At 39.9% G+C, this 26,019-nt stretch overlaps 1 protein-coding gene across 1 annotated transcript in view; it reads right to left on the reverse strand.

The window, feature by feature from the left end:
- TEX10 (testis expressed 10) overlaps positions 1–1,586 on the reverse strand; it is a 59,091-nt gene extending 57,505 nt beyond the window's left edge. The window contains exon 1 of the mRNA XM_043567059.1: positions 1,384–1,586. The gene's annotated coding sequence lies outside the window, so the exon portion shown is untranslated. The remainder of the gene's footprint in view (positions 1–1,383) is intronic.
- Between the last annotated feature and the right edge of the window lie 24,433 nt (positions 1,587–26,019).

The following is a 26,019-nucleotide window of genomic DNA, read 5'->3' on the forward strand; positions in this document are numbered from 1 at the left end:
GCTCCACACTGGCAGCTCGGAGAATGCTTGGGATTCTGTCTCTCTCTCTCTCTCTCTCTCTCAAAATAAATAAACTTAAAAAAAATAATAAAGGGGATGCCTGGGTGGCTCAGTCAGTTAAGCCTCTGACTCTTAATTTCCACTTAGGTAATGATCTCAGGTTTGTGAGTTCAAGCTTCACCATCAGCAGGGAGTCTGCTTGAAATTCTCATTCTCTCTCTCTCTCTCTCAGCCCCACACCTGCTTACGCTTTCTCTCCCTCTCTCAAAGTAAATAAACTTTTTAAAAAAATTTTTTTTTTTTTTTTTTTAGTTAAATAAAGATTTTCGAGGGCACCTGGCTGGCTTAGTCGGTAGAGCATATAACTCTGGATCCTGGATCTCAGGGTTCCAATTTCAAGCCCCATCATGGGTGTGAAGATTACATAAAATTAAATCTTTAAAAATAAGTAAATAAAACAAAAATAAAGATTTTCATAACACAGCAAATATTCTGAATAAGACACTTTTACAGCAGCCAACACTGAATAGTAGCTAGAAACTCAGGCGTCAGGGGTTGAAATCTCACATCACTGGACCTCCTACGCGGGTGAGCCCCTAAAGTTTTAGAAGTGAATTTCATACATCCCAGCCGCAGGTCTTCTAATTTCAACAAAAGGAAGATTCCAGCGTGTCAGAATTTCGACCTAATCGATTTTCAGCTACTTTGTCTACCACCTTAATTTCCAGCTTCTTTTCCAAAAGATAGAAAAATAAATAAAAATGCACACTGCAGTCGACCTTTGGTAATTTCCCCGCCAACCCCTTACTCTCACGAGTTCCTCCCAACTCTCCTGAGGGGGACAATCGGAGACACCAGACTTCCCAGAAAGTAAATGCCCCACACAGGGGCGCCTCCAGACAGCCGCCGAACCCACTCTGCTCCGCCAAGACTGCTAAACCCCCACACCTGGACGGCGACGGGGCCGAGTAGGAGACGCCCACTCATCCCCACCGCCCCACTTCGGTCCAGCATCCCACAAGTGAAGAGCCGGCGGGCTGTAGAAACTACCGTGCCTTCTACTCCCACGGACGGCGATCAGGGCCACAGTCGGGGAAGTGGGGCCCAACCTACACACCCCGGCCTAAAAGTCTCCGGGACGCGAAACCGCGCGAACCCGCCCAGTCACTTGAGGCGCTTCAAACGCCCGCGGGGCGCCCCGCCCCCGCACAGCCCAGCTCCGCACGCAGGCCCCGCTCCGCCGCGGCGCCGCGGGACAACCTCCGGACGCGCAGACCGGCCACAGCCGGCCCGGCCCGCCTGGGCCGCTGACCGGGGGGCGACGGCCCCGCGCGCCGTCCCACGCCCCGGGAGGGCCCGGCCCGACGGGCGGCGGCCGCTCACCTGAAGGCCCGCCGGGACCGGGGCGCGGAGACAGAGGAGAGGAGCGTCCGAACAGAAGCCCACGAGGTGACGGCGTGCGCCACCGGCCTCAGCCTCTAGCTCCCAGAGCGTGTTTTCAAATCGCCTCGTCCTCACGCGGCCGCGTCTCCTTCCGCCGCCCGGAAATCAGGGCCCCTCCCCCGCCGCGCCGCGCTCACGTGACCGCGGCCCGCAGCCGCGCGCAGCCGGGGAGGCGGGAGTGGGAGAGGTAGGCCCCGCCCCCGGGAGGAGGGGGCCCGCCGGAAGCCCCCCGCTACCCGGGAAGCCCAGGGAGGAGAGCGCAGGCTCCGGGGACAAAGCTTGGCCCTAAGTCCAGCCCTGAACTTGCTGGGCGTGCATGTTGGGGGTGTCATCCTAGTTACAGCTGCCTGAGAGCATGCCTTTTCTCCCTTCGCTAGACCACGATTCCCCAGACCTGCAGCCACATTCAAAGAACAGAAGTTGAACTGAATTGGGAAAGGGAAAAGTTTCAAGCTGCTAGAACCACAGAATTCCTGAGGACGTTAACCTGGATGGAAGTTAAGAATCACTTGACCAAGGGCAAAGTACACCTAGTAGCTGGAACCTAACAGTCTTAGTCGAGGATTTTCCCTCATATTTCAATAGCTCAGCACTAAGATTCCTACTGCTGAAATTAAGTGGGCCCAGGGAAGCTAAGGGAGAAATTGAATGCCTAGAAAGGGTTGAGGAAGCAAGGAGAGTGGTTCTTTGAAAGATAGCCTTGCTAAAGACTGGCTGGTGGAGTGGAGAAAAGAACCCCAGGTGTGGACCTGAGACCTTGATCCAAATTTGCCTCTACAGCTTACCAGATATAAAACAGTAAAATTGACAATCATATGAACCTCAGTTTATGAGCAGAGACTCAAACACAGGGACTAAAACCATTCCTGTTCTAAGATCAGAGACAAAGCTGACTCAAATACCCACCTTTCCCTTCCCTGGCAGCAGAGCCATACTACCACAATCTGCCTTGAATCCATCCTAAACATTTGGGAGTCAGCAGCATTATATGGTATTACATGACATTAAAAGTTATGAGACTGGATCAGAAGAGGAAAGATTTATTGCTAGCCAGACATGTCCCCTAAACTTCAGATTCCTGGCTAACAGCTTTTTCAACATTTCCTTTGAACATCCTATATACATCTCAAGGTGAACATGTCCAAAATGGATCTCCCTATTTCCCCCCTGAAACTTATTCCTATTACAGCTTCTTCATCTCAAATAGCAACTTCACCCCTCTAGTTACTCAGGCCAAAAACCCAAAGAAAGTCTTCTTTCTCCCACATCACACATCTAATTCATCAGGTGATTCTGTTGACATCAAGTGTTTCCACCACTTAACATCACCTCCCTTGCTATCATTATGGTCCAAGGTATCTCATGATCATTATAGAAAACCTCTGAACAGGTTTGCCATTTCCACCATTGCATTCTCGTGTCTTCCCCTTACATTCTAATATCAGCAGAGTAGCTGTGTGATTAATTTCAAATCTCAGATCAGGTCACTCTTTTGCTCAAAACCCCTCATTAATTCCCCACTTCACTTGGAATAAATCCAGAGTCCTTATCATGGCCTCAAGATCTGCCATATTCTGACTTATTACTGAACCTCTGGGCACTCCAATGACTTTCCTTTTTCACTCTACTCCAGCCACCCTTGCTTCTTTGCCTGTAGCAAAGTGGTGCTGGTGGTGAGGTAGCTGATGGAAGTGCTTGGCCTGGCTAAAGGAAGTAGCCAGTCTTCAGCCAACTATTACCATGAGGAAATGCAAATCTCATGTTCAAGAATAAAGGAAAACAGAAATCCAGAAATTTTTATGAGAAATATTACCTTTTTTTGAAAATGTTTAATGTTTTTATTTATTTTTGAGAGAGAGAGAGACAGACCACAAGCAGGAGAGGGGCAAAGACAGAGAGAGACACAGAATCTGAAGCAGGCTCCAGGCTCTGAGCTGTCAGCACAGAGCATGATGTGGGGCTCAAACCCACGAACTGTAAGATCATGACCTGAGCTGAAGTCAGACACTTAACTGACTCAGCCACCCAGGTGCCCCTGTAAGAAGTATGATCTTTAAATACTGGTGAACAAGAACATTGTTTCCTGTTTTTAAAACACTGGGGTGTCTGGCTGGCCCAGTCAGTAGAGCATGCAACTCTTGATTTTGGGGTTGTGAATCTGAGCCCCATGTTGGGTGTGGAGATTACTTAAAAGTAAAACCTAAAACAACAACAACAACAACAACAACAACAACAGAACACTGTGTAGGCCAAACAAAATACTTACAAGCTGGTTGCCAGTTTCCAACCCCTGGTTAAAGACATGAAAAATATATACATTAGGATAATGTATTTTATCCATTGTATTTATTTTACCCATATGTATTTTAATGTATTTTAGCTTTTTCCAACTCTAAGTGATGAACTCAGCAACTGCAAGGATCATCTGCTTAGCCCAGCCAGAACAGACCTTTGATAAATAACAATAATATAACTAATCAAGGTCTTGGACCCACGCCAAAAAACACATACAGTGAACACGCATTCTAGAATCCGTGGTATATTTCATTTTCAAAATTCTGTCCAATTGGCCACAGAAACTACAGTATTAGTTTCCTGGGGCTTCTGTAACCAAGTGCCACAAATTTGATGGCTTAAACAACAGAAATGTATTAATTTGGGAGGCTAGAAGTCTGACATCATGGTTTGGCAGGGCCAGTTCTTCCCGAGGGCTCTGAGGGAGACTGCTCCATGCCTCTCTCCTAGCTTCTAGTGGTCTTAGATGAATTCTAAGTGGGTTGTAGATGATTTCTCTGTGTCTTCACACTATCTTCCTTCTATGCGTATCTGTGTCTGTGTCCAAATTTCCTCTTTTATAAGGACACCAATCATATTGGATTAGGGCCCTCTCTGATGACCTCATTTTTAGCGTGATTACTTCTGTAAAGACCCTGTTTCCAAATAAGATCACCTTCTGGGTTGCTTGGGGGTTAGGACTTCAACATGTCTTTTCGGAGGGACACAATTCAATTCATATGGGACACGAAGATCTGTGTCCAGAAATATCTGTATTTAATCTGAACAACCTCTCTTTTTTTGTCTATGCTCAGACACATCACAAAAGCCGAGATTAAGTAACTTCTACACAATTTGTATAACCGTTTCAGGTTCTCTGTTTTTTATACCAGACTTCCAGTTAATGTTTGCTTTGGAAATAGGGTACCACTCCTTAAAAAAAAAAGTTTAATAAACTTGATTTTATAATGTTGAGGCAAATAATAAAAGCATAAACATATTAAACTCTTACCTTATGTTTCAAAGTTACTGCTAACACACAAAAATCAGAGACTTTTTGAAGAAAGCTGAAAAGGAAAACTTCAAATCTGGTGCTAAACCAGACACAAAAATTCAAAATACATTCTCTAGGAATTGACTTATAGGATATATGCAAATTACTCAGGTAACTACCTGGTATATATATTTTTAATTTTTTTTAATGTGTATTTATTTTTGAAGGAGAGAGAGAGAGAGACAGAGCGTGAGCAGGGGAGGGGCAGAGAGAGAGGGAGACACAGCATCTGAAGCAGGCTCCAGGCTCTGAGCTGTCAGCACAGAGCTCCATGCTGGGCTCAAAGTCACCAACTGTGAGATCATGACCTGAGCCACCCAGGTGTCCTTGCCTGGTATATTTTAAAGGGCAATAAATGGCAACAAATGTTGTTATTGACAATGTATCATTGTGCAAAATGAAACTTTTAGTTAGGTCTCCTAGGTAGGAAAGTAACAAGAAACCAGTTCTGACTTTAAAAGCAATTGATTGAGATACTGGGCAACACATAGGATGGCCAGGAAGACTGCTGACAGGTTGGAAAAAGATAGGAAGGAGGAACACAAGCTAAGAGCTCAGAATACGACCACCATTGTACCACAAAAATCAGCTCAAGACATAAGAATTGGAAATGAGGAAATAAAATCATCTCCATTTACTGATGTGATTGTATACCTGGAAAAAAAAATCAATTGTAAAGCTACTACAAACAAGAATTCAGAAAAAGTGAGTCAGTATAAAATTAACATTCAGAAATCCATAGATTTCACATATACAAACAATAACCAGTTAGACAATAGAATGGAAAAGGAAGTCCCATTTACAATAGCAATCAAAACAGATAAAATTCCTAGTACTGAGTGGCACCTGGGTGGCTCAGTGAGTTGAGCCTCTGACTCTTGGTTTCAGCTGTGCATTGATAGTGCAGAACCTGCTTGAGATTCTCCCTCTCACTCTCTGCTCCTCCCCCTTTCACCTGTGTGTGCGCTCGCGCGCGCGCGCGCGCGCGCTCTCTCTCTCTCTCTCTCTCTCTCTCTCTCTCAAAATAAATAAATAAACTTAAAAAAAATTCCTAGTACCCAGGCGCCTGGGTGGCTCAGCCGGTTAAGTGTCCTACTCTTGATTTTGGCTCAGGTTGTGATCTCACCATTCATGGGTTCGAGCTCTGAATCCAGCTCTGTGTTGACAGCAAGCAGGCTGCTTGGGATTCTCTCTCTCCCTCTCTCTCTCTCTCTCTCTCTCTCTCTCTGTCCCTCTCCTGCTCTCTCTCTCAAATCAATAAACTTTAAAAAACAAATAAACTTTAAATATTTTTAATAAAAAATTCCTAATACTGAATAAGAAATCAGATTAAAATATACAATATCCTACAGGTGTCAATTCTCCCAAAATTTATTGGTAAATTGAATGAGATCCCAATAAATATGTCAACAGAATTGGTTTTTTTTTTCTAGACCTACACAGGCTGGTTAATATCCGAATATGAAAAAAAAACAAAAACAAAAACCAACAACTAAGAATAGCAAGAAATTTTTGAAAAAAAAAAAAAAAGCAAGAAGGGAGCAGCCCTATTAAATATAGAAATATATTCTAAAACCTCAATAATTTAAAATATGGATTTTGGCATATGAATAGACAAATCAATGGAACAAAATACAAAGTCCAGAAATAAACCCAAATAAAAACAAGAATTTAGTACTTATAAGGTCAATATCTCCTATCGATAGTATAAAGATAAATGGTTTGCACAAATAGGAAGTCATTTGGAAAAAGATAAAGTTGGGTTCATACTTTACATACTATCTTCAAAGATATAAATTTTAAAAATCCATTAAAGTCTCAGAAAACAAAATTATTTTATGATTTTGACCTTGTCCTAGGACTTAAAATCTAAACACCAGGGGGGAAAGTTTCAAAAATTTGATTATAGGCTTTTCCCAAAACTTTCAGAAATCTTCTGCAAGACCAAAAAACAAACAAACAAACAAACAGAAAGAAATAAAAAGTAAAGTTACAAGGCAAATAACAAATTTGGAAAAATATTTGCAACTCATATCACAGGAAAAGGAAGTAAAGGATTAATTTTCTTTTTTTTAAATTTTTTTATGTTTTTATTTTATTTTTGAGAAACACAGTGAGAGCAGGGGAGGGGCAGAGAGAGACAGAGACAGAATCTGAAGCAGGCTCCAGGCTCTGAGCTGTCAGCACAGAGCTTGATGTGGGGCTTGAACTCACAGACTGAGAGAGCATAATCTGAGCCAAAGTCGGACACCCAACTGACTAAGCCACCCAGGCGCCCCAAGATTGATTTTCTTAATATGTAAAGAACTCCTAGAAACAAATAAAAAACATCATGTACTTAATAGGAAAATATTTATTTCCAAAGAGTTTATAGAAAAAGAAATATAAATCACCCTAAATAAAAGATTTCAAACCTGATATACAATAAGAGAAATGCAAATTAAAAGTCAGATTATTTTTCTTATTTTTAAGATTATCAAAACTCAGAAGTTTGACAACATACCTGTTGGTGACACTGGAGAAGCAGCACTCTCACATACTGTTGGTAGAAGTGTAAACTATGGAAGGTGTATTTGCAAGAATTAAGTTTGGCTGGGAGTCACGGTAAAACACACAAAAAATAATTTCTTACATTAAAGTCGAGAAGTTAATTACTCACATTAAAATCAAGGTGTAGGCAGGCTAAGCATGAGGTGTCTGTTCCAGGAACTTCTCATTCAGGCTGCTTCTCTGTCACTGCTCCATTCCCAAAGTCACCTCATGTTTCAAGAATGCTGTAGCTCCAGCCATCATGCCCACATTTTAGCCAGCAAGCAAAAAGAAATGAACGAGGAGGACATGGTCTCTCTATCTGGGGAGACTTCTTAGAAGTTACATACGGCACTTCTGCTTACATCCTTCTGGCAGAACACAGACTGTATCTAACTGTGTAAGAACTGAGAAACAGAAGAGACTTTTTGTGAGTACTGAAAATCACTGCCACAAAGATGATTTTGTGAAATTTTTGTTTCAATTTTATATAAACATGTATATGTATATTCATTGACAAAGCCAAAAATATTCTTCTAGTGGGTCTCAATTTTTTTAACTTTGAAAACTAAATGAGGTGATATATTACGAGAACACGGGAAGAAAATAGACATGATTATTCTTCTGACCCACGTGGAAAGGACTTTTCAAAGCATAAGAACAAAGAAGAATGATCTGGTGGGATGAATTGGTAAAAATTTTTAAATTTTTATATCAAAAAATATTTTATTTTATTTTTTTTTTAAATTTTTTTTTCAACATTTATTTATTTTTGGGACAGAGAGAGACAGAGCATGAACGGGGGAGGGTCAGAGAGAGAGGGAGACACAGAATCGGAAACAGGCTCCAGGCTCCGAGCCATCAGCCCAGAGCCTGACGCGGGGCTCGAACTCACGGGCCGCGAGATCGTGACCTGGCTGAAGTCGGACGCTTAACCGACTGCGCCACCCAGGCGCCCCTCAAAAAATATTTTAAACAAAACCAGTAGGAAAAATACAGATTAGGTAATAAATGCTGTTAGGACAATTGGTGAGCCATTTGAAGGGATGAGAAACTGGCCTCCATAAAATTCCTAACATCAGAAGCATGACATACAAAAAAAAAAAAAAAAAAAGAAGGAAAAAATTGAAATATTCCACAGCAACCTCTGGGGTCCAGTCAGGAGACAGAAACCATGTCAGTTATTTTTATAGAGAGAATTTAATAGAAAGAATTATTAACTACAGGGGCGCCTGGGTGGCACAGTCGGTTAAGCGTCCGACTTCAGCCAGGTCACGATCTCGCGGTCCGTGAGTTCGAGCCCCTCGTCGGGCTCTGGGCTGATGGCTCAGAGCCTGGAGCCTGTTTCCGATTCTGTGTCTCCCTCTCTCTCTGACCCTCCCCCGTTCATGCTCTGTCTCTCTCTGTCCCAAAAATAAATAAACGTTGAAAAAAAAAATTAAAAAAAAAAAAGAATTATTAACTACATACTCAAGAAATAAAAGCACAGAAAGAGGATGTGAGATATCAGAGGGAAAACTGAAGGAAGCAGCCACTATCCCCAAAGGCTGGAAGAACAAAGGAAGGAATGGGGATTCGTACAATTTAGAAGGTTGTAGATGGGTCCCTCAGAGCTATAAGTGAGACCTCCAGAGAACTGGGGGGTACCAACTGGCTGATGCCTTTGAGGTGGTGCAGTAAGTCTGCTGGTGTATATTTTGGAAAAACTGCAAACTGGAATATTGCTCTGGAAGCAAGTTGCTCCTGGGTGAATACTCATTGTTGTAGTACTGTTGACAAGAACAAAAACAAACAAGAATAAGGGAGTCCCTTCTTCTTCCTGGATCCTTCCGGTCTCCCTGTCCTGCCTCCCATTGGCAGAGCCTAGCAGGGAGCCAGCTATCAAATCTCAAACAAGATTTGCAGAGTCCCAGATGCAGAAGCACAGAGCAGAATATAGAAGGGTGAGTTTGAAGAAAGAGGGGATTACTTAATAATCAGCACTACAACTTTAAAAAATTGTAAACAACTAAACAAAGTAACAAAAGCATCAGAAAGAATAGAGTACAATGCATGTGTAATTTAGGGGTTAAAGAGACTTTTCTTTGAAAAGTTAGGAAACCTAGAAACCATTGAAGAAAAATATAGAGTTCACAGCATTAAAAAAATGTAATGCGATATGGCAAATACCATAAACATAGACAAAAGGCAAAAAAAGTAGCTCAGGGGAAAGAATTGTAACACATATGAAAGATAAGTGATTAATATCTGCAATATACAAGAAGCTTTTTCAAATTATTGAGAAAATGACAAAAACAATCCAATGGAGAAAGAGGCCTACAGCTATGAATAGCAATTCAAACACACAAAAATCCAAATGATCAATAAACTTTTATAAGCCTGCTCAAGCAGACAACTGTCAGGGAAATGTAAATTAATATAACAATGGGATATAACTTCTAATTTATCAAATTCACAACAGTTATAAACCAATCAAACACCTACTGCTGGTAGGGATATAAGGAAAAGTGTATTCTCATCCTTTACTGCTGAAAATGTAAAATAATGCAGCCATTTTGGAAAGAAGTCTGGAAATATCTAAACAAAGTTTTATTTATTTTTTATTTTTGAGAGAGAGAGAGAGAATGAAAACAGGGGAGAGTCAGAGAGAGAGAGAGAATCTCAAGGAGGCTCCACATTGAGTGCAGAGACAGGCGCCCCCAAAGTTTTCTTTAAATTCATATTCTTTAAATCTAGTAATCCCATCCCCTAAGAATTTACCCCATAGACATAAAAGCATCAGTCCAAAGTATATACTGTATTTGTAAGATATTTATTTCAACAATATTTGAGTAGCAAAACAACGGGATATCAATCAGTAGGGGGACAGTTTAATAAACTGTGATACATTGACTATTGTGAAGCCACTAAAAGGGCTGAGTTCTAGGGCACCTGGGTAGCTCAGTTTGTTGAGCATCCAACTCTTGATTTCGGCTCAGGTCATGATACCAGGGTTGTGAGATTGAGCCTCTCGGCGGAGTCCCCACCAAGTTAAAACTTGCTTAAGACTCTATGTCTCTCTCTCTTCCTTCTGTCTGTCTGTCTCTCTCTCTCTCCCTGCCCCTACCCCCACTCACATGCAAGGGCTCTCTCTCTCAAAAAAAAAAAAAAAAGAAAAGAAAACAAAAAGAAAGAAGAAAAAAGGACTGAGTTCCCTCTATATCAGTTAGTTTGTTTGAAGAGACTTCTTTCCCAATGTATTTTCAAGTAAAAATAACAACCTTCATGAAAGTAAACATAAACTAATCACATTTATGAAATAAACCAAAAATCCATGTATTGTATGCAACCATGTAAACACGGAGAAATATGTAAACACAGGTCAGAAAGTTATTAATTACCTGAAAGGAACAGAAGCAAAGAGGGATGTGTAAACAGCATAAAGAGATGATTGAAAGGATGGTTATCAAAATTAAAATAAAATATTTAATACTTTAATGTCAAATTTTTTTTTATTTTAACATAGTACATTTTCTTTTTCTTTTTAAGTTTTATTTATTTATTTTGAGAGAGAGCGCACATGAGGGGCAGAGAGAGAGGGAGAAAGGAAATCCCAAACAGGCTCTGCTAACAGTGTAGAGCCCGATGTGGGGCTTGAACCCATGTACCATGAGATCATGACCTGAGCCAAAATCAAGAGTCAGAGGCTCAACTGACTGAGCCACCCAGGCACCCCTTAATATTGTATATTTTCACAACCAGGAAATTGAATTTGGTACAATACTATTTACTCAGGTGCTGATCACATTTGGGTTTGATAAGTTTTTATAACAAGCACTGATTTTTTCATAGTTTTATTAATGTATAATTGATAACACAAAAAAACTGCACATATTTGATGTATACAACATGATGTTTGGACATACGTATGCACCTATGATACCATCACCATAAATCAAGGTAATAAACACATCCATCACCTCTAAAAGTTTCCCAGTGCCCCTTTGCTTTAAAAAAAACAAAAACAAAAAAACCCAAAAAACAATAAGAGTACCTGGGTGGTTCAGTTGGTTGAGTGTCTGACTCTTAATTTCAGCCTAGGTCATGAACCCAGGGTGTGGGGCTCCATGCTGAGAGTGGAGCCTGCCTAAGATTCTCTCTCTCTGTCTCTGCCCCTGTGATCTCACTCTCTCTCTAAAAAGAAAAAACTTTTTTTTTTTTAACTTAAAAAAAAGAAAAAAGATGGGTACCTCAGTGACTCAGTTGGTTAAGCGTCTGACTTCAGCTCAGGTCGTGATCTTGCAGTTCATGAGTTTAAGCCCCACATTGGGCTCTGTGCTTAAAGCTCAGAGCCTGAAGCCTGCTTTGGATTGTGCCTTCTTCTCTCTCTGCCCCTCCCCTATTTATGCTCTGTCTCTGTCTCTCAAAAAATGAATAAATATTTTTTTTTAATGTTTTAAAAAAGAAAAAGAAGAAAATTTCTGTTATAGAACATTTAACATGAAAACTGCCCTCTTAAGGCTTTTTTTACAATTTTTTTAGGTGTTTTTTTTTTTTTCATTATTGACAGAGAAAGAGAGCACAAGCTGGGGAGGGACAGAGAGAGGGAGACACAGAATCTGAAGCAGGCTCCAGGCTCTGAGCAATCAGTGCAGATCCCAGTGTGGGGCCCAAACCCACCAACGATGAGATCATGAGCCGAGGTCACACGCTCAACTGGCTGAGGTACCCAGGCACTCTTACCCTCTTAAGTTTTTAAGTGCCCAACACCATATTGCTAATTACACACAATACATCCCACAGAAGATCTCTAGAACTCACAGATGTTGTATAACTATAACTTTATGCCCATTGAACATCCACTTCCATCTCCCCGTCCCCTGGCAATCACCATTCTCTTTTCTGCTTCTCTAAGTTTGACTATTTCGGAGACCTCGTATAAGTAGAATCATACATTATTTGTCCAAGTATTGATTTTTAAATGCATGCTTCACCATTTCCTCAAACTTTAGACTTTAATAAACCCTATAATAACATATCTATAAGTCCCATTACAAAGTTCTGAGGAAGACTAATCTTTTTTTTAAATCTTTTTCATGTTTATTTATTTTTGAGAGAGAGCATGTGTGAGCAGGGGAGGAGTGCAGAGAGAGGGAAACAGAAGATCCAAAGCAGACTCTGTGCTGAAAGCAGACAGCCTGATGCAGAGTTCAAACTCACAAACTGTGAGCTCCTGACCTGAGCAGAAGTTAGACACTTAACCAACAGAGCAACCCAGGTGCCCCCTGAGGAAGACTCATCTTAAGCAGTGAACTTACTAATTTTGTTTCCTAAAAGACTAAAAAACACCAGACCATGTATGCAAGGAAGTACATCCTTGAAGAAATTGTTTGCTAAAAGTCACATGACCATTGCAGAGGTTAAACTGCCACCTTGCAGATCTGACACATATCCACAGTCACTACAGACACTTTCCCACACAGGGTATCTATCACTTTGCACCTCTCAGCAATTTTGCTAAGCAGGAAAAGTTAGACAATTTCCATAGGTACAGAGTGAAAAAAGGGTTCTGTTGTGATTTCAGATGAGGATCTTTGAGACCACAATGAAAGTCAGAAGGTGTAACTACCAGGTTGACATTCATATCCTTGGGGATGATGTTCAGAACGTTTCACAACTGGTACAGCTTTCACCTACTGAAATAGCCATCCTAATGCCTCCCAGTTGAATATCAGCCCTAAAGAAACTAAGGCACAAGGATATACATATATGGTAAATGATAAAGGTAAACTCTGAATCCACATCTTAAAACCCCTAAGTTTGTTTATAGGGGAGGAGATCAGACAATTTTCCTTATAATAGCCAGTTAAAGGAAACTTTAAAATTATAAAATGGTTCAAGGTGCCTGGTGGCTCAGTCGGTTGAGCAACCAACTTCAGCTCAGGTCATGATCTCACGGTTGCTGACTTCGAGCCCCACATCGGGCTCTGTGCTGACAGCTCAGAGCTTGCAGCCTGCTTTGGATTCTGTCTCCCTCTCTCTCTGCCCTTCCCCTGCTCATGCTGTTTCTCTCTCTCTCTCTCTCTCTCTCTCTCTCTCTCTCTCTCAAAAATAAATAAACATAAAAATTTTTTTTAATTATAAAATAGGAGTCACAAAACCCAAGGCATTATTTCTAAGATAGTATTCCATAGAACAGCATTTTGCAATTAGCATATTATATTTATAGTCAGAAATTTACTTTTATTTAAAAAACATTACTTCAAAAATTTTAGAACATTAAATTGCACACACACACAAAGCTAGTCTATAGTTACAATTAATTCCTGAAAAAAATATGTGAATAAACATGAGGCCCACCAAGGATTTCAAAAATTTTTCACAGTTTTGAAATTTCTACAGATTGATTTTTTATTTTCTTATATGTGAACAACTGTTTTTTCTAACTTCTATGTTATTTTATGAAATAACAAACCTTGAATTTTCTTAGTGTATTTATAGTAGATACATTCCTAATGCACACATTACAATTACATTTAATAAAAAACATGGAATACAAACACATTAAATATGTGAGAATGGTAAAGATATATAGGAACTAGGCATTCTTATCAGTGGAGGGAATGAACTGCTGCTTTCGAGGAAGACACTTAAGTACGTAGGAAGAAGCCATAAAGCTGTTTATGCCTTGGACCTCCCCTACTAAGACTGTTCTGAAGAAATAACCAGATATGCAAATAATGAGTTATGCATAGGAAATGTACAAGAATGGTGATCCCATCAGTGTTTATAGAGTGAAAACTCAGAAAGTCTACATGGCCAGCAGTCAGGGAATGTGTATATAAGTATGACAAATATTTAAGAAACAATACACTAAAACCTTTAAAAACAACAACAACAACAACACTATTTTTAAAGAATATTTAAGGATTGGGGGAGGGGCACCTGGGTGGCTCAGGTCATGATATTGTGGTCTATGAGTTCAAGCCCCCGTGTGCTCGTGTCTGCGCTGACAACTCGGAGCCTGGAGCCTGCTTAGGATTCTGTGTTTCCATCTCTCTGCCCCTCTGCCATGCTCTCTCTCTCTCTTTCTCTCTCTCTCAAAAATAAATAAACATTAACAAATTTTTTTTAAGGATCAGGGGAAATCTTCAGTGGAAAAATCACCATTTTGCAACCCTTAGTAAACAAATGGATCTAGGCATATTGATTATCAATAGCTGCTTAAATCACAGAGAGTGAAACAGACATTATGTACCTTCATATGAAAGTCCACAATAATACCTTTTAAAACGTCTTGCCAGGGTGACCGGGTGGTTCAGTTGGTTAAACATCTGACTCTTAATTTCATCTCAGGTCATGATCTCAGGGTCCTGAGTTGAGCCCCGCTTCAGGCTCTGTGCTGGGCTTGGAGCCTGCTTAAGATTCTCTCTCTGCTGAGGCACCTAGGTGACTCAGTCGGTTGAGCGTCGAACTTTGGATCAGGTCATGATTTCATGGTTTGTGAGTTCAAGCCCCGCATTGGACACACTGCTATCAATGCAGAGCCTGCTTGGAATCTTCTGTCTCTCTCTCCCTCTACCCCTCCCCCAGTTCGTGTGCGCTCTCCAAATAAATAAATAAATAAATAAATAAATAAATAAATAAAGTCTTGCAGAAAAAATTCAAAAGTGAATCTGTTATCAAGATGGCTCAGCCCATTAAGCCTCCAACTCTTGATTTCAGCTCAGATCATGATCTTGGGGCTCATGGAATAGAGCCTTGCATTGGGCTCTACACTGACAACGTGTTACCTGCTTGGGTTTCTCTCTCTCTTTCTTCCCCCCCCCCCGCCCCCCGCTCATACTCTTGCACTCTAAATAAACAAATAAACAAACAAACTTAAAAAAAAACAAACCTAGATCTAACAATTTAGGGAAACTAAAAGTAGAGGAGGGGTGTCTGGATGGCTCAGTTGGTTGATCTGACTCTTGATTTTAGCTTGGGGTCATGATCCCAGGTCAATCCTAGGGTTGTAGGATTGAGCCCCGTGTGGGCCTCTCCACTAAGTATGGAGCCTGCTTGGGATTCTCTCTCTCTCTCTCTCTCTCTCTCTCTCTCTCTCTCTCTCCCCACTCCTGCCCCTTTCCCCTGCTTTCACAGTCTCTCTCTAAAATAAAATAAAAAAAAATTGGGGTGCCTGGGTGGCTCAGTTGGTTAAGTGTCCAACTTCAGCTCAGGTCATAATCTCACAGTTTGTGGGTTCAAGCTCCATGTGGGGCTCTGTGCTGACAGCTCAGAGCTTGGAGCCTACTTCAGATTCTATGTCTCCCTCTCCCAACAATGGTGCTTTGTCTCTCTCTCTCTCAAAAATAATAAACATTACAACATTTTAAATTAAAAAAAAAAGCAGAGGAGCATATTAACTCCACCATGGCAACGCAATCAGCACAATCTAGATGTGAAAAACAGTGGGACAAACAACCCGGTTTCTATTTTTTAAAAAGGTCATTTTGAAGGAATAAAAGGAGACTAAATAGAAAGCTATAGATTAAGAGAATTTTAAGTGATAGATCAACCAATTGTAATGTGTGGACATCCCAAGGATCTTGATTCAAATAAAGAAACTGTAAAATATACATATGGCAATCAGGGAAATATGAAAAGTAGATATTTTATAATATTAAGAAATCATGAATAATAAAAAAGGAATTTTAATTATTTGGGGGGGGGGGGGCGGAAAGTCTATCTTGACCAATGAAAATGGTCCAAAATCAGAGAAAGCAGTTCTAAGAGGGAAGTATATAACGATACAGGCCTACCTCAAGAAACAAACAGAAAAAGGCTCAAATAAACAATCTAACCTTAGGCCTAGATGAACTAGAAAAAGAACAAACAAAGCCCAAGGTGAGTAGAAGGAAGGAAATAATAAAGATCAGAGCAGAAATAAATGACTTAGAGGCTAAAAAAAAAAAAAAAAAGAAAGAAAGAAAAGAAATAAAATCAAAGAAACCAAGAGCTGGTTCTTTTGAAAGATAAACAAAATTGATAAACTGTTAGCCAGACTCATCAAGAAAAAAAGAGAAAGAACCCAAATAAATAAAATCAGAAATGAAAGAGTAGAAGTAACTGACACCACAGACATACAAAGGATTATAAGAGAATAGCATGAACAATTGTATGCAAACAAATTGGACAACATAGAAGACATGAATAAATCCCTAAAAACATACAACCTTCCAAAACTGAATCAGGAAGAAATAGAAAATCTGAAGAGACCAATGAGTAAAGAAATTGAATTGGTCGTAAAAAGATAAGATTTTTTTGGTCACCAAAAAATAAAAGTCCAAGAACAGATAGATTCACAGATGAATGCTACCAAACATTTAAAGAAGATTTAATAGCATTCTCTTCAAACAATTCCACAGAAATAGAAGAGGAAGGAAAGCTTCCAAATAAGGAAGGGCCAATGTTATCCTTATACTAAAACCAGACAAGACATCACAAAAAGAGAAAACTACAGGACAATATCCCTGCTGAACATAGATTCAAAAATCCTCAACAAAATATTAGCAAACCACATTCAACAATACATTAAAAGGATCATTCACCACAATTAAGTGGGATTTATTCCAGGAATGCAAGAATGGCTCAATTTATTTATTTATTTTTTAATTTTTTTTTAATGTTTATTTATTTTTGAGACAGAGAGACAGAGCATGAATGGGGGAGGAGCAGAGAGAGAGGGAGACACAGAATTGGAAGCAGGCTCCAGGCTCTGAGCCATCAGCCCAGAGCCTGACGCGGGGCTCGAACTCACGAACCGTGAGATCGTGACCTGAGCCGAAGTCGGACGCTCAACCGACTGAGCCACCCAGGCGCCCTAAGAATGGCTCAATTTATAAATCAACCAGTGTGATATACCAATTCAACAAAATAAAGGATAAAAATCATATGATCAAGTCAATCGTTGCAGAAAAAGCAGTTGACAAAATCAACACCCATTCATGATAAAAACTTTCAACAAAATGGGTTTAGAGCGACCATACCTCAACATAATAAAGGTCATTAAAAAAAAAAAACAAAACCACAGCTGACATCACACTCAATGGTGAAAAACTGAGTGCTTTTCCTCTAGGAATAGGAATAAGACAAGAATTTCCACTCTTGTCACTTGTATTCAACATAGTGTTGGTAGTTGTAGGGATAGAAGTCAGAGAGAAAAAGAAATAAGAGACATCTCTACTGGTAAAGAAGAGATAAAACTGATTATTTGCAGATGACATGATACTATACATAGAAAACCCTAAAGACTCCACCAAAAAAAAAAAAGCTACTAGAAGCAATAAATGAATTTAGTAAAGCTGTAGGATGCAAAATTAATACCCAGAAATTGATAGCATTTCTATACACTAATAACAAAGTAACAGAGAAATTAAGGAAGCAATTCCATTTACAATTGCACCAAAAAGAATAAAATACTTAGGAATAAACTTAACCAAGGAGGTGAAAGACTTGTACTTTTTGAAAATTATAAAACACTGATGAAAGAAATGGAAGATAATACCAAAAAATGGAAAGATAGTCCATGTTTATTTATTGGAGGAATTAATAGTTTTTAAATGTCCATACTACCCAAAGCAATCTACAAATTCAGTGCAATCCCCACCACAATACCAACAGCATTTTTCACAGAAACAGAAGTAATATTAAAATTTGTGTGGAACCACAAAAGACCCCAAATAGTCAAAGCCATCTTTTAAAAAAATTTTTTTAAGTTGATTTATTTATTTTGAGAGAGAGAATGAGACAGAGCGCATGAGCAAGCATGAACAGGGAAGAAGCAGAGAGAGGGGAAGATAAGAATCCCAAGCAGGCTCTGCACTGTCAGCACGGAGCCTAACATGGGGCTCAAACTCATGAAACATGAGATCATGACCTGAGTCAAAACCAAGAGTAGGACGATTAACTGAGCCAACCAGGCGCCCCTAGGCAAAGCCATCTTGATAAAGAAAAACAAAGCTGTAATTATCAAAATTCCAGATTTCAAGATACACTACAAACCTGTAGTAATTAAAACAGGATGGTATTGGCCCAAAAATAGACACATAGATTAATAGAAGAGAATAGAGAGCCCAGAAATAAATCCAGGTTTATATGGTAAATTTATCCATGACAAAGGAGGCAGTCTCTTCAACAAATGGTGCTGGGAAAACTGGACAGCTACATGCAAAACAATAAAACTGGAACACTTTGTTACACCATACACAAAAATAAACTCAAACTGGATTTTAAAGACTAAAATATGAGACCTGAAACCTAAAAGTCTTAGAAGAGAACACGGGCAATAATTTCTCTGACGTTGGCCATATACAGCAACACTTTTCTAGGTATGTCTCCTAAGGTAATGAAACAATGGCAAAAATAAACTCCTGGGACTACATCAAACTAAAAAGCTTTTGCACAGTGAAAAAATCATCAACAAAACAAAAAGGTAACCAACTGAATGAGAGAATATATTTGCAAATGATATATCTGATAAGGGGTTAATATTCAAAAGATAAAGAACTTATACAACTCAACACCAAAAAAGCAAAATCCAATTAAAAAATGGGCAGAGGGGGGCGCCTGGGTGGCACAGTCGGTTAAGCGTCCGACTTCAGCCAGGTCACGATCTCGCGGTCTGGGAGTTCGAGCCCCGCGTCAGGCTCTGGGCTGATGGCTCAGAGCCTGGAGCCTGTTTCTGATTCTGTGTCTCCCTCTCTCTCTGCCCCTCCCCCGTTCATGCTCTGTCTCTCTCTGCCCCAAAAATAAATAAACGTTGAAAAAAAAAATTTTTTTTAAAAAAATGGGCAGAGGACCTGAATAGACATTTTTCAAAAGAAGATATGCAGATGGCCAACAGACACATGAAAAGATGCTCAAAATCAGAGAATGCAATCATCTAATCATCTCATCATCAGAGAAATGCAAATCAAAACTACAATGAGCTATCACCTCACACCTGTTAGAATGGCTAAAACAATAACAAACAAATAAAAAAGACAAGAAATGACAAGTATTGGCAAGGATATAGAGAAAAAGGAAACGTCATGCACTATTGGTGGCAATGTAAATTGATATAGCCACTGTGGAAAACACTACAGAGATTTCTCAAAAAATTAAAAATAGAAATATTGGCGCACCTGGGTGGCTCAGTCAGTTAAGCGTCCAACTCTGGATTTTGGCTTAGGTCGTGATCTCACCGTCGTGGGACAGAGCCCCTCCTCGGGCTCCATGGTGAGCATGGAGCCTGCTTGAGAGTCTCTCTCTCCGTCTCTCTCTCTCTCTGCCCCTGCTCTGCTCACACATGCACACATGCACACTCTCTCTCTCCCTCTCAAAAATAAATAAATAAACATTTTTCATAAAAATAGAAATACCATATAATCCAATAGTTTCACTACTGGGTATTTACCCAAAGAAATAAAAACACCAATTTAAAAAAGTTACATGTGGGGCCCCCGGGTGGCTCAGTCGGTTGAGCGTCCGACTTGGGCTCAGGTCATGATCTCGCGGTCCGTGAGTTCGAGCCCCGCGTCGGGCTCTGTGCTGACAGCTCAGAGCCTGGAGCCTGTTTCCGATTCTGTGTCTCCTTCTCTCTCTGACCCTCCCGCATTCATGCTCTGTCTCTCTCTGTCCCAAAACTAAATAAACTTAAAAAAAAAAGTTACATGCACCTGTATATTTATTGCAACATTATTTACAATAGCCAAGGTATAGAAGCAATCCAAGTGTCCACTGATAGATGAATGAATAAGGAAAATGTGATATATGTATATATGATATAATCTTGCACAGCCATAAAACAGGATGAGATCTTGCCATTTCCAACAATATGGATGGACCTAGAAGGTATTATGCTAAGTGAAATAAGTGACACTGAGAAAGACAAACATATATAATTTTACTCATGTGTGGAGTCTAAAAAACAAAGAATAAACAAAACAAAACAAAACAAATAGAATCAGACCTATACATACAGAGAACAAACTGATGGTTGCCAGAGAAAAAGGGGGTGGAGAGATGGGCAAAATGGGTGAAGAGTGGGAGGTACAGGTTTTCGGTTATGAAATGAGTAAGTTACGGGAATAAAAGTCACAGCATAGGGAATATGGTCAATGACATTGTAATAGCACCCTATGGTGACAGATGGTAGCTACATTTGTGGCGAGCGTAGCATAACGTATAGAGAAGTTGAATTACTATGTTGTACACTTAAAACTAATGTATCATTGTCAATTATTTTTTTAATTCCTATTATTTAGAGAAACATACTGAAATATTTATGGATAAAATGATGATATGAAGTGATGGTTTGGGATTTGCTTCCAATATCCCTGTAGGAAGGGGGAATGAGTGGGGCAGAGATAAAACAAGTTTATCTGCAAGCTGGTAACTATTGAAGCTGGAGGATAGGAATGTGAGGGTTCATTGTCTCTTTTTGTACATGTAATTTTCTATAATACAGTTATTTAAAAAAACTAGTACTATAGACTCATAGTTAAAAAAAGGCCAGTAGACTTGCAAGAGAGTAAGGAGATTTCCTGGACCATATTTTTTATAGCTTGTAATAAATAAACAACCTATAAATAGCTATATTTAACTCTTATGCTACTGTAAATTTTGATATAAACAAATTCACATACTGGGAAAATTGCCTTTTCAGGTTATATATCATGAATTTGGATTTAAAAAATACATCAATATAGAAATCATGCCCATGATCAAGTGAAAAGACTAAAGACTAATGCCTGTGAAACTTTGCCATTCTCAGGATATAGGGCAAATCTTTCCCAAATCATTGGCACTAACCCCAAACGTTAGTCCAGAGCCTTAAACAAGGTCTTCCTCTAGAAATTAAGTATGATCCTCATTTAGCTCACTCTAGAATCTTTCTCCCAAGTAACTCAAGTTTAAGAAGAAAAATGCAGATTTTCTGGATCTGTTTAGAATCACCTGGGTAGATAGAGTTGTTTATTCTTTCATTTCATGCACACTTACAAAGCCCTAAAATGTGACAGGCTTCTGTGATAGGTCTTGGGGGCACAGTCCTGTCCATTAATTATCTGCTAGGGAAGACAGAAAAGTAAAGAGGCAAGTAGCACAAATAATTTTTTTAATGTTTGTTTTTGAGAGACAGAGACCGAGCATGAGCAGGAAAGGGGCAGAGAGAGACAAAGACACAGAATCTGAAGCAGGCTCCAAGCTCTGAGCTGTCAACCCATAGACTGACGCGGGGCTCAAACCCACGAACCTCGAGATCATGACCTGAGCCAAAGTCGGAGCCACCCAGAGACCCAGCAAATAATTATTTAATCTGGATAAAGTCAATTTAATTTGAAGGAGGAAACTGGTTTACAATAATCGTTTTCTAGTCATTGCCAGCTTACCTAATTGCTCTAAAACACAACTACCTCCTACTCCTTAAGTATTGGGCAAACAATAGCTAGCAGATTATGGGAAAGAAAAAAAAAAGGTATACATACACAGCCAATTAGGGAAATAGTTATAAATTCCTACTTTGGGAGTCACTATGGTTTGTTTTTTTTTTTTTTCTTTTCAGTAGAAAAATCCCTAGAGTAAATAGAATGGGAGCTGGCAGTGAGGAGTAGTTAGCCTGAAAATAGTTAATTCTGAAATCAACTAGGGTTGGAAGGAAAATTTTGAGGCATAAAATCAACTCAAAAAATGGAGATTAAGGGTTTTTTGGTTTTTTGGGGTTTTTTTGTTTTATTTCATTTTTTACTGTTTCATCATTTTACTGTGGGTGTCAATAGATTCAGCAAACACCCAGAAATTAAAAGCACTAGGAGACTCTTTCTTATTATGAGGCTCTTACTACCTTCCATAAGGAAGCTTAAGCATTTGTACTGGGAGGGTGGGTAGGGAGTAGAAGATAATGTTTTTACATTTTTGCCTCTATATGCATAAAATATCTCTGGAGGAATTCACACAAAGCTAGAAACATTTCTTTCATGGAGGGGGATTAGGAGGCTAGGAAATGGGTGAAAGGATATTTTTTTCTCTAAAACCTTTATACCTTTTGGGGTGCCTGGGTGGCTCAGTCAGCTGGGCATCCAACTCTGGAGTTTGGCTCAGGTCATGATCTCACAGTTGTGAGACAGAGCCCGAGGGTCAGGCTCAATTCTCTCTTTCCCTCTCCCTCTGCCCCTCCCCTGTTCCTGCTGTCTCTCTCTCAAAAATAAAAATTTAAAAAAAAAGACTTTGTATTAAAAAAAAAAAAAGAATTTCCCAATACTCTGGCAAAAATCTAACTGTCAAGGGGAAAATAAGGAAAGTAGGCAAATACATTTGGGATTTCTGACTTCAAACTTTGTTTTTTTTAATTTAAATCCAAGTTAGTTAACAAATGGTGTAATAATGATTTCAAGAATAGAATCTAGTAATTCATCACTTACTTATAACACCCAATGCTCATCCCAACCAGTGTCCCCTCTAATGCCCCTTTCCCATTTAGCCCATCCCCCACCCAACACCCCTCCAGCATCTCTCAGTTTGTTCTCTATATTTAAGAGTCTCTTATGGTTTGTCTCCTCTCTGTTTTTATACTATTTTTCCTTCCCTTCCCTTATGTTCATCTTTTTAATATCTTAAATTCCATGTAAGAGTTAAATCATGATATTTGTCTTTCTCTGATTGACTTATTTCGCTTAGCATAATACACTCTAGTTCCATCCATGTTAGTGCAAATGGCAAGAATTCATTATTTTTGATCACCAAGTAATATTCCATTGTATATATATACATACATACATAGATACATATATATTTTCTTTATCCATTCATCTGTCGATGGACATTTGGGCTCTTTCCATACTTTGGCTATTGTTGATAGTGCTGCTATAAACATAGGGGTGCATGCGCCCCTTCAAAACAGCACATCTGTATCCCTTGGATAAATAGCTAGTAGTGCAGTTGCTGGGTCATAGGGTAGCTCTATTTTTAATTATTTTACTGGTTTTCAGAGTGGCTGCACCACTTTGTATTCCCACCAGCAGAGCAAAAGGGTTCCTCTTTCTCCACATCCCCGCCAGCATCTGTTACTGTCTGAGTTGTTAATGTGAGCCATTCTGACAGGTGTGAGGTGGTATCTCATTGTGGTCTTGACTTGTATTTCTCTGATGATGAATCATGTTGAGCATTTTTTCATGTGTCTGTTAGTCATCTGGATGTTTTCTTTGGAAAAGTGTCTATGTCTTTTGCCCATTTTTTCACTGGATTATTTGGTTTTTGGATGTTGAGTTTGGTAACTTCTTTATAGATTTTGGATACAAACCCTTTGTCTGATACATCATTTGCAAATATCTTCTCCCATTCTGTTGGTTGCCTTTTAGTTTTGCTGATTGTTTCCTTCATTAACCAGAAGCTTTTTATCTTGATGAGGTCCCAATAGTTCATTTTTGCTTTTGTTTCCCTTGCCTCCAGAGACATGTCTAGTAAAAAGTTGCTGCAGACAAGGTCAAAGACGTTGTTACCTGTTTTCTCCTTCAGGATTTTGATGGCTTCCTGCCTTACGTTTAGGTCTTTCATCCATTTTGAGTTTATTTTTGTGTATGGTATAATAAAGTGGTCCAGGTTCATTCTTCTGCACGTCGCTGTCCAGTTTTCCCAGCACTATTTGCTGAAGAGACTGTCTTTTTTCCATTGGGTATTCTTTCCTGCTTTGTCAAAGATTAGTTGACCATACGTTTGTGGGTCCATTTCTGGGTTCTCTATTCAGTTCCTTTGATCTATGTGCCTGTTTTTTGTGCCTGTACCACTATCTTGATGATTACAGCTTTGTAATACATCTTGAAGTCTGGAATTGTGATGCCTCCGGCTTTGGTTTTCTTTTTCAGGATTGCTTTGGCTATTCAGGATTTTCTCTGGTTCAATACAAATTTAGGATTGTTTGTTTTAACTCTGGGAAGAATGCTGGTGTTATTTTGATAGGGGTTGCATTAAATATGTAGATTGCTTTGGGTAGCATTGACATTTTAACAATATTTGTTCTTCTAATCCATGAGCATGGATTGTTTTGTTTTGGTTTTTTTTAAGAGAGAGCATGAGTGGGGCAGAGAGAGAGAAAGAATTTTTATTTTGAGAGAGAGAGAGAGAGAGAGAGAGAGAAGGCATGCATATGGGAAGGAACAGAGAGAGAGGGAGAGAGAATCACAAGCAGGCTCCGTGCTGACAGCAAATCATGAGATTATGACCTGAGCCGAAATCAAGAGTCAGACAGTCATCTAAGTAAGCCACCCAGATGCCACCCGACAAAGAGAGAATCTTAAGCAGGCTCCAGGCTCAGCATGAGCCTCATGCAGAGTTCAATCCCATGACTCTGGGATCATGACTGGACACCAAATCAAGAATCGGATGCTCAACCAACTGAGCCACCCAGGTGGCCCTGACTTCAAACTTATTTTTTAAAATATTTATTTGTAGGGGGGCCTGGGTGGCTTAGTCGGTTGAGCATCTGACTTCGGCTCAGGTCATGATCTCATAGCTTGTGAGTTTGAACCCTGCGTCGGGCTCTGTGCTGACAGCTTGGAGCCTGGGGCCTGCTTTGGATTCTGTGTCTTCCTCTCTCTCTGCCCCTAACCCACTCGCATTCTGTCTTTGTCTCTCTCAAAAATAAATAAATATTAAAAAATACATATTTATTTGTGTTATTAAATGTAAAGAATTGAATTGAATTGATTCACCAACAGTCATAAGGATTGTCAGAGTATTCAAGTTCCTACTTGAAATTTTAGCTGTACTTAACAGCTCAGTCAACAATTCTTTACCTAGAATTCTCTTATGTAACACTACCGAAACATAGGTTCAAATGACTGCATTTTTTTTTTTTTGAGAGAGAGAGCACATGTGAGTGTGAGCAGGGGGAGGGGCAGAGGGAGAGGGAGATGGAGAGAATCAGAGAGAATCTTAAGCAGCCTCCACACCCAGCCCGAACCCAACTTTGGTGCAACTCTGGGCTCGATCTCACAACCGTGACATCATGACCTGAACCGAAATCAAGAGTCAGATGCCATCCAGGTGCCCCCAAATGATTGCATTTTAAGGTAAATATCAATTGTTCCAGGACACACTGTAGTGATCAGAGAACAAAGCTCTGGAGTTAATCTCTCCGGGTGGTTCCACCAGTTTTGAGTAGGTATCTCATCTACAGATAAAGACTATTAGAAAGATCACATTTCTTATCTATTTATTTATTTATTTATTTATTTATTTATTTATAAAAAAAATTTTTAACGTTACTTATTTTTGAGACAGAGAGAAACAGAGCATGAGCAGGAGAGGGGCAGAGAGAGAGGGAGACGGTCAGTACAGAGCCCGACGCGGGGCTCAAACTCACGGACTGTGAGATCATGACCTGAGCTGAAGTCGGACACTTAACCGACTGAGCCACCCAGGCACCCAAGATCATGTTTCTGAGACACAGAGAGAGCATTAATTTTATTTTATTTTATTTTTAATGTTTTTTCAACGTTTATTTATTTTTGGGACAGAGAGAGACAGAGCATGAACGGGGGAGGGGCAGAGAGAGAGGGAGACACAGAATCGGAAGCAGGCTCCAGGCTCCGAGCCATCAGCCCAGGGCCTGACGCCGGGCTCGAACTCACGGACCGCGAGATCGTGACCTGGCTGAAGTCGGACGCTTAACCGACTGCGCCACCCAGACGCCCCTAATTTTAAATGTTAATTAACATTACCGT

The sequence above is a fragment of the Prionailurus bengalensis genome, chromosome D4 (assembly GCF_016509475.1).
Source record: "Prionailurus bengalensis isolate Pbe53 chromosome D4, Fcat_Pben_1.1_paternal_pri, whole genome shotgun sequence".
NCBI classification, from domain to species: Eukaryota; Metazoa; Chordata; class Mammalia; order Carnivora; family Felidae; genus Prionailurus; species Prionailurus bengalensis.